General features: G+C 43.3%; 1 long non-coding RNA gene across 1 annotated transcript; it reads right to left on the bottom strand.

Annotated features, from left to right (window-relative positions):
• Positions 1-225: 225 nt before the first annotated feature.
• LOC148006678 (uncharacterized) lies at positions 226-7,039 on the bottom strand. The gene is made up of 2 exons (XR_015671424.1): positions 6,416-7,039; positions 226-1,666 (listed from the first exon to the last, which is right to left on the bottom strand). It is a non-coding gene; the product is annotated as an uncharacterized LOC148006678 (long non-coding RNA).
• Between the last annotated feature and the right edge of the window lie 2,380 nt (positions 7,040-9,419).

Raw genomic sequence — 9,419 nt, 5'->3', positions numbered from 1 at the left:
CCAAAGACCATCTGGAACCCTGGTGCACTGAAGCTCCCGGAAGGGGCGGCACAGGTCTTCCTGGTTGCTGCCGCTGCAGAGAGCCCCTGGGCAGCACCCCACGAGCGAACCTGAGCCTCGGGACCACAGGTAAGACCAAATTTTCTGCTGCAAGTGAAAGATCCCACGCAGAGAGACCCTTACTCAAGTCTTGGGAAATCGCGGACCCCAGACACAGAGAGACCATTTTGGATGTAATAAGCAAAGGCGAGGTTTATTACGGAGACCTATTACAGAGATCTCCGGGCCGACACGTATCCCACGCAGGAGACAGAGGTGTCGGCCCCGAAACTCAAAAGTCAGAGGGTTATATAGAGAAGGCTAGGGGGTTTTGGCGTGGTTACATACAATTGGCTCATTCAAACATAGCAGTGAGAACAAAGCAGAAAGAGTACGTGTTAGAAGTCAGGGGCTTATCAGGGTCTAGAGGATGGCCCTGAGTGAGCTGGGGGGAGATGTCTTCCTGCCAGACGTCCCATGAATCAGTCCCATTAACTCAGGCTGGTTCCTGCATTCCTTTTCTTTATGGCTTGTCAGTCCTGCCTGAACAGTGTTTCTTGTGCTCTTTTATCTTTATGGCCTGCTATTCCTGGCGGCAGGGCTTAGCCCTGAGTTTGTGGCTTTTGGGGCTAACTCTTTTAATTTTATATTTCTAAACCTAGAATTTGTATAATTTTCTTTTCATTCCCGTCTTCTCCTACTAAATAATTCTAATCTTAGAATTTTGATATCAAGTCTTGTATTTGGTCTCACCAGTTGTCTTAACTGACTGGTATTGTTGTCTCACAACCATCAACTGTACAGCACCCACTCGATTTTTAACAAAAGCAATTAACCTGTTTGTCACGCAGGGTCCAAAAACTAAAACCAAGAAAATTATTAATAATGGCCCAGCTGTAGCAGAGAGTAGGGTAGTCATCCAGGGAGATCTACTAAACTAGCTCTCGAACCATCTCTTATGTGTTTTTCTGTCTGTCTTTTGTCTAACCTTTTTTTAAGTTTATTTATGGAGTCTTTACTCCTGAATGGTCTGTATAGAAGCAACATTTTTCTTTTAGTATAGCACACAGACTCCTTCTTTAAGGAATATCAGGTCTAATCTTTTCTTATTTTGAAGGACTACCTCTGAGAGGGAGGTTAGGTATTCTTGGAGGTCAGCTAAAAAGTCTTTGGCATCAGGATTCTATCTGGACACTATCTAAACCTATACACCAAGGTCATTACTGTCTTTCAGAACTTTTAAACTTATACAGGTAGTGATCCCTGAGGCACAGTCCCAAGAAGTGTTAGGAGTATTAACATATGTAATGTTACATCATTTGTAATAGAAATCAAGCCTATCCCCCCACCTATCTCGATGGAACCCAGGGCAAACATGTTGAGTGTCCCTCTAAGTCTCAGCTCTCAGCCCCAACAGCTAGTACACGGCTGGTGAGGGCTGAGAATTGACAGCTGTCAGGGTGGTCAGCAGCACCAGGTATGGTCCTTTCCAGCGAGGCTCGAGTGTCTGGGCTCAGTGTAGCTGCTTCTGACCTGGAACTGATGGGATGTCTCAGGGGTCTCCGGGGCATAGGCTGCTGTCAGCTGTGAGCAGATTTCTTTCTGTATCACCTGTAGGTCTTTTAGCCTGGCATACAAATCATTATTACTATGGCACTATGACATGTTGGTTCAGTAACATCATCTAATACAGTCAGGGGAGCTGAGGCCCCATATAAGATCTCAAAGGGGGTAAGGCTGAATCTGGAAGGGGTATTTCTTGCTCTGAAGAGAGCAAGAGGGAAGGAGTGTCACCCAGTCTGTGCCAGTCTCCATGGTCAATTTGTTTAGGGTCTCTTTTAGAGTTCTATTTATTTACTCTACCTGTCTTGAACTTTGAGGTCTGTAATTTCTAATCGACCTCTAAATATTTTGCCACACCCTGGCTTACCTTGGCAACGAAAGTAGGGCCGTTGTCTGACCAGATTATCTTGGGCATTCCAGACCTGGGGAAGATTTTTTTCAGTATCTTCTTGATGATTGTAGAGGCCGTCTCTCGTTTGGTGAGGAAAGCTTTTATCTATTCCTGAAAAAGTATCTACAAGCACTAGGAGATACTTGTGATTATATTTTTTTGGTTTTATCTCAATGAAGTTTACTTTAACTTTTCGTTAAACTCTCTAGGTCTCTTTGTCTTGTTTGTTTGTTAAGCATTTGTTTATTGACGTATCTTATACTTTTTATTGTCTCTCTTGGCTAAAATCTTAAAGTCTATTATATATATTTTAACTATTTGGACAAACTTTTTATCTCTTAAATGAGTCTATTTTTTTTATTTGGCAAAGTGAGTCTTTTGTTTGTTCTTTGGGGGGTACAGCTTTTTCCCCAAGTGTGTCATTGTCTTTTTATTTTTTAAACAACTTGGGCCTTTTCTTCTGTTGTACATTCTAAGTGAGGCCATCCCTTAGTCTAATCCTAGTTCTCAGTGGCTGTCTCTTGCAGGCCTGTAACCAGGATAGGCTCCTGTATAACCATTTCCCGAGCCACTTTATCTGTTTTGTCACTGTCCCATGTCACTGAATCTCTTCCCTCCTGTTTTTCTGGGCAATGAATAGTACTCACAGTTGTTGGCTTCATCAGGGCATCCAAGAGATGGCAAAGGCATCTGTGGCGCTGATGTGCTGGGGGGGTAGAGGTTCAGCCATTCTAGATGGCATTGTGTTGTCCACCATGGCAGCACCCACTTGTCTCTGACCTTCATTCATGAAGAGAACTGTTTCCGTCTGTGGACAAGGTCCTCGGCTTTTAGCAGGGGTCAATCAGCCAGTCACAGAGGTCTTTCCTCCACCCATGTGCTTCTGTCAGTGTTTGACACTCGTGCTGTGGTGGCTCCAGGTCCGGATTGGGCAGCAAGGTGACCAGATTGTCCCCAACCGGTGGAGAATCTAGTCCATGGCAGCTGACCAGTGGTCCCATCTTTGGACACTCTATCAGCCACTCTATCACAGTTTAAGTCCTGGATTGGGTGATAATTGTTAGTGCCCGGCTGGCAGGAACGGTGTGTTTCAGGCAGAAAAGCACTAAGCCATTCAACTCCCAGCATCAGTTACTGGTGTACTGAGACAGGTCTTAAGCTCCACATACACAGTCTATAGATATGTATACACATGGCCTCATCCAGCCATTTCAGCCCACGCAAGCCAATTTGGAGAGCAATTTTCTCATGAGCAAGGGATGGGGGCAGTCAGGGATGACTATGAACTAGTGGGTTACCCGGCCCACGCCAAGGTCCACTGTTCTTTGGGCAGTCCATAAGTATTGTTCGTTGTCAGTAGCTCCTTGCACTCAAGGTCTTTGGATATTGGCCCACAGGGGGGCATAGGAGCACAGAGCATTGGGTCCCTGTATCCACAAAACAACTGGGCGGGCTTCCCTTCTATCTCTGTGTATAGCCAGCACCAAGAGGCTCTCCAGTGTCCCCTCTTGTTCTTTCTGGGGCAGTCCCTGACCCAATATCTTTTTTCTTCGTATTAGGCACACTGATCTTTAGTCAGGAATTCTCTTCTGTTGCCAGGTACTATCTTCCTAGGTTCCCTAACTACTGTGGCCAGTATATGTTCCTCTCTCGTCTTTTATCTCTCTTTATCTCTCTAACTTCTTCTTCTTTTTGTCTCTTTTTTTTTTAGCTTTCTGTTCTTTTTACCTCTTTCTCTGTAACTTGTACTAACTCTCAGCAACTTAACTTAACCCTTTAAATTTTTGTAACTTTTTTTTATATCCTTTTTTTTATCTTAGCCAGATTGGTGGGGCATTTTTTTAGCCCCTCAGAGACCCACCCTTGGAGCCTGGCGGCAGACCTGGCACTCCCTACCTTTAGGCGTCTGAAAAGAGCAGGCAGAAGTGAGGGCCTTCCATCCATCTCTGGAACACTTTTTCTGGCCTCTAGTAGGATTTTTGTCTTTCTTCGGTGGTAAAGAAGACCTGTAACAGTTACTAACAAGCATCTCAAATGGGATGGTGAGAAAACAAGAGAATCTTGAAAATAGAGGTCCACTGAAGAGGGCAAATAGCATTTAGTCACACAGCTAAGCCAGGAGGCTTTCTTGGGACAAAAAGACCTTGTGTCTGTGAAACAGAAAAGTGAGCAGAGGGGCAGTCTATCTGTTACCGGTTGTCTCTCTGGACTTAGATTTTCCCTTAAGGAGTACCTTCCTTTAGTGCCAGCTCAGTGGCTTTATCACTCAAGAGACCCATCCTCTAAATGGCACTAGGCTTTCAGTAACAACTAATAACAAAAGGATGGAGAGACGGTAGAACCTGGGTGTTAGATACTAAGCAGCTGACAAAAGAATTGTAACCAGTTCACCTGGGGCTTTCAGGACCTCAGTAGCAGCCCTTTACCAAACTTTCTCAGTGGGCTAAAGGCCCATGGAAAAGAAAACATTAATCCTGACCTTGGCCACAGCCAAAGCCTGAATTTTAAATTCTGACTGGCAAAACAAAACAAAGTTCTTCACCGTTTGTAGTAGATTTTTTGAAACTATTTTAGGGGCTTCTCTGTCCCCCAACCTGGGACATTTCGACCACAGGGGCAGGAACTGGCTGCTGTGGGGATAGGATCAAAGGCATTCTCTATGCTAATGATGACCAGTGAGAAAAGTAATTTAATGCTGGAGACTGACTCCTCTCTTGGAATAGGGCCAGCAGATAAGGCAGGCTCTTTAAAGAACTTTTCCTAAAGAGCACCCTCTTTCTGTGAGCAAGAGTTGAAGGTCTGGTCACTAAAAGCAGAAATTCCTTTCTTGTTCTTGTTTTCCTTAGAGTCCTCCCCCACCTCACTCTCAGTCTTTTTAGATCATTCTTTTTGTAGCATTTCTAACACAGCCTGTCCCTTTTTTATAGCCTGTTGACAGCATTTCTGATCTTTTAGGCAGCTATGCACTAAGTGCCATACCGGCTGAAACTCCGCCTTTAAGATTCCTTGTTCCCAAGCAAAATTTAAATCCTTTTCTAGCTTATCTCAGCTGTCCACTGTGAGATTCCCAGAGATCGAGAACCAAGGTGTAGTAATTTACTAAGAAATCTCTCTATAGTGTTTCTTTTTACCTTAAGCCTTTTCCTTTTAAACAGCTCTTGAAGAGCCAGAAAAATTGGGTGAGACTTGAGAAGTCCCCATGCTCGCTGCAGCAGCTCCGCAGCTAATTTCGCTCCCCCCTACTGTGTGTTGGGAGCACAACCACAGATAAAATACTATGTTTTAAAAAATTAACGTTGGCTATCAACCAACACAACACACCGCCACTAGAGCGGGGTCCATAAAATTAAGTTTCTTACTCACTATACTTGTTTTATAGCCGAAGGCCTAATCTGGGGAACTTTTTTATTTACGAGTGGTTTTGTCCTCAAGGTTTTTGTTAATGTCTGTTTATACAACTGTTAACAGCAGCTAGGCTGATCAAGGGGAGTAAAGGGAGGGGCATCTCTCTTTGGGGAGGAGGCTCAAGAGAGAAAGACAAAACTCCCTGGCAGAAAACAATTTTTCTCAAGCAAATTATTTTTAACTTTTAACTTAAGCACCAAGAGGACCAAGTAAAACTCTTTGACGAACAAAGCAAACAGTTTCATGATTTCAAACACAGTCGTCAGTCCAAATTCAAACACAGTCGTCAGTCCAAAATTCAAATACAGTCGTCAGTCCAAAATTCAAAAACGAAACAAAAGCCAAAAAGACACTTGACAATACCACAGAAAACAAGCCAGACAAACAAGACCAAGACAAAGCATCTTATAACCAATTTCCACAGATGTCTGGTACCTTCAGTACCTGGCCCAAACTGCAGCTTAACCTTAGCTGCTTCTGGGATACCAAACACAGAAACAGAATACAGACAACAGACACTAACACGTATTCCACTTCCACTCTCTAAGCACTGACCAGAGTGAGACTCCACGTCCACTCTCTAAGTACTGACCAGAGTGAGATTCCATTTCCACTCTCTAAGTACTGACCAGAGTGAGACTCCACGTCCACTCTCTAAGTACTGACCAGAGTGAGATTCCATTTCCACTCTCTAAGTACTGACCAGAGTGAGATTCCATTTCCACTCTCTAAGTACTGACCAGAGTGAGACTCCACGTCCACTCTCTAAGTACTGACCAGAGTGAGATTCCATTTCCACTCTCTAAGTACTGACCAGAGTGAGACTCCACGTCCACTCTCTAAGTACTGACCAGAGTGAGACTCCACGACCACTCTCTAAGTACTGACCAGAGTGAGACTCCACCGGTACCGAGACACACACATATACACACACGGCGGAACCAAAACAGAGACAGACACAGACTGACAAATGCGGCGCCGCTCACACAGAAACACTCAGACAAACATCCAACTCACCTCCAAGGGGTCTTCGGAGTCTGGGGTGGTCGCGCAGATCCCGGACGAGCCCCCATTCTTATGAAAGATCCCACGCAGAGAGACCCTTACTCAAGTCTTGGGAAATCGCGGACCCCAGACACAGAGAGACCATTTTGGATGTAATAAGCAAAGGCGAGGTTTATTACGGAGACCTATTACAGAGATCTCCGGGCCGACACATATCCCACGCAGGAGACAGAGGTGTCGGCCCCGAAACTCAAAAGTCAGAGGGTTATATAGAGAAGGCTAGGGGGTTTTGGCGTGGTTACATACAATTGGCTCATTCAAACATAGCAGTGAGAACAAAGCAGAAAGAGTACGTGTTAGAAGTCAGGGGCTTATCAGGGTCTAGAGGATGGCCCTGAGTGAGCTGGGGGGAGATGTCTTCCTGCCAGACGTCCCATGAATCAGTCCCATTAACTCAGGCTGGTTCCTGCATTCCTTTTCTTTATGACTTGTCAGTCCTGCCTGAACAGTGTTTCTTGTGCTCTTTTATCTTTATGGCCTGCTATTCCTGGCGGCAGGGCTTAGCCCTGAGTTTGTGGCTTTTGGGGCTAACTCTTTTAATTTTATATTTCTAAACCTAGAATTTGTATAATTTTCTTTTCACAAGAAAGCTGCCTGGTGAACTCAAGACACAGGCCCACAGGAACAGCTGAAGACCTGTAGAGAGGAAAAACTACACGCCCGAAAGCAGAACACTCTGTCCCCAGAACTGACTGAAAGAGAGGAAAACAGGTCTACAGCACTCCTGACACACAGGCTTATAGGACAGTCTAGCCACTGTCAGAAATAGCAGAACAAAGTAACACTAGAGATAATCTGATGGCGAGAGGCAAGCACAGGAACCCAAGCAACAGAAACCAAGACTACATGCCATCATCAGAGCCCAATTCTCCCACCAAAACAAACATGGAATATCCAAACACACCAGAAAAGCAAGATCTAGTTTCAAAATCATATTTGATCATGATGCTGGAGGACTTCAAGAAAGACATGAACACACTTAGGGAAGCACAGGAAAACATTAATAAACAAGTAAAAGCCTACAGAGAGGAAACGCAAAAATCCCTGAAAGAATTCCAGGAAAACACAATCAAACAGTTGAAGGAATTAAAAATGGAAATAGAAGCAATCAAGAAAGAACACATGGAAACAACCCTGGATATAGAAAACCAAAAGAAGAGACAAGGAGCTGTAGATACAAGCTTCACCAACAGAATACAAGAGATGGAAGAGAGAATCTCAGGAGCAGAAGATTCCCTAGAAATCATTGACTCAACTGTCAAAGATAATGTAAAGCGGAAAAAGCTACTGGTCCAAAACATACAGGAAATCCAGGACTCAATGAGAAGATCAAACCTAAGGATAATAGGTATAGAAGAGAGTGAAGACTACCAGCTCAAAGGACCAGTAAATATCTTCAACAAAATCATAGAAGAAAACTTCCCTAACCTAAAAAAAGAGATACCCATAGACATACAAGAAGCCTACAGAACTCCAAACAGATTGGACCAGAAAAGAAACACCTCCCGTCACATAATTGTCAAAACACCAAACGCACAAAATAAAGAAAGAATATTAAAAGCAGTAAGGGAAAAAGGTCAAGTAACATATAAAGGGAGACCTATCAGAATCACACCAGACTTCTCGCCAGAAACTATGAAGGCCAGAAGATCCTGGACTGATGTTATACAGACCCTAAGAGAACACAAATGCCAGCCCAGGTTACTGTATCCAGCAAAACTCTCAATTAACATTGATGGAGAAACCAAGATATTCCATGACAAAACCAAATTTACACAATATCTTTCTACCAATCCAGCACTACAAAGGATAATAAATGGTAAAGCCCAACATAAGGAGGCAAGCTATACACTAGAAGAAGCAAGAAACTAATCGTCTTGGCAACAAAACAAAGAGAATGAAAGCACACAAACATAACCTCACATCCAAATATGAATATAACGGGAAGCAATAATCACTATTCCTTAATATCTCTCAATATCAATGGCCTCAACTCCCCAATAAAAAGACATAGATTAACAAACTGGATACGCAACGAGGACCCTGCATTCTGCTGCCTGCAGGAAACACACCTCAGAGACAAAGACAGACACTACCTCAGAGTGAAAGGCTGGAAAACAACTTTCCAAGCAAATGGTCAGAAGAAGCAAGCTGGAGTAGCCATTCTAATATCAAATAAAATCAATTTCCAACTAAAAGTCATCAAAAAAGATAAGGAAGGACACTTCATATTCATCAAAGGAAAAATCAACCAAGATGAACTCTCAATCCTAAATATCTATGCCCCAAATACAAGGGCACCTACATACGTAAAAGAAACCTTACTAAAGCTCAAAACACACATTGCACCTCACACAATAATAGTGGGAGATTTCAACACCCCACTCTCCTCAATGGACAGATCATGGAAACAGAAATTAAACAGTGATGTCGACAGACTAAGAGAAGTCATGAGCCAAATGGACTTAACGGATATTTATAGAACATTCTATCCTAAAGCAAAAGGATATACCTTCTTCTCAGCTCCTCATGGTACTTTCTCCAAAATTGACCATATAATTGGTCAAAAAACGGGCCTCAACAGGTACAGAAAGATAGAAATAATCCCATGCGTGCTATCGTCCGGACCACCACGGCCTAAAACTGGTCTTCAATAACAATAAGGGAAGAATGCCCACATATACGTGGAAATTGAACAATGCTCTACTCAATGATAACCTGGTCAAGGAAGAAATAAAGAAAGAAATTAAAAACTTTTTAGAATTTAATGAAAATGAAGATACAACATACTCAAACTTATGGGACACAATGAAAGCTGTGCTAACTCATAAAGGAAAACTCATAGCGCTGAGTGCCTACAGAAAGAAACAGGAAAGAGCATATGTCAGCAGCTTGACAGCACACCTAAAAGCTCTAGAACAAAAAGAAGCAATTACACCCAGGAGGAGTAGAAGGC

The sequence above is a fragment of the Rattus norvegicus genome, chromosome 2, assembly GCF_021556685.1.
Source record: "Rattus norvegicus strain SHRSP/BbbUtx chromosome 2, alternate assembly SHRSP_T2T, whole genome shotgun sequence".
NCBI lineage: Eukaryota > Metazoa > Chordata > Mammalia > Rodentia > Muridae > Rattus > Rattus norvegicus.
The sequence above is the reverse complement of the archived record's forward strand: the minus strand, read 5'-3'. Positions and strand labels throughout refer to the sequence as shown.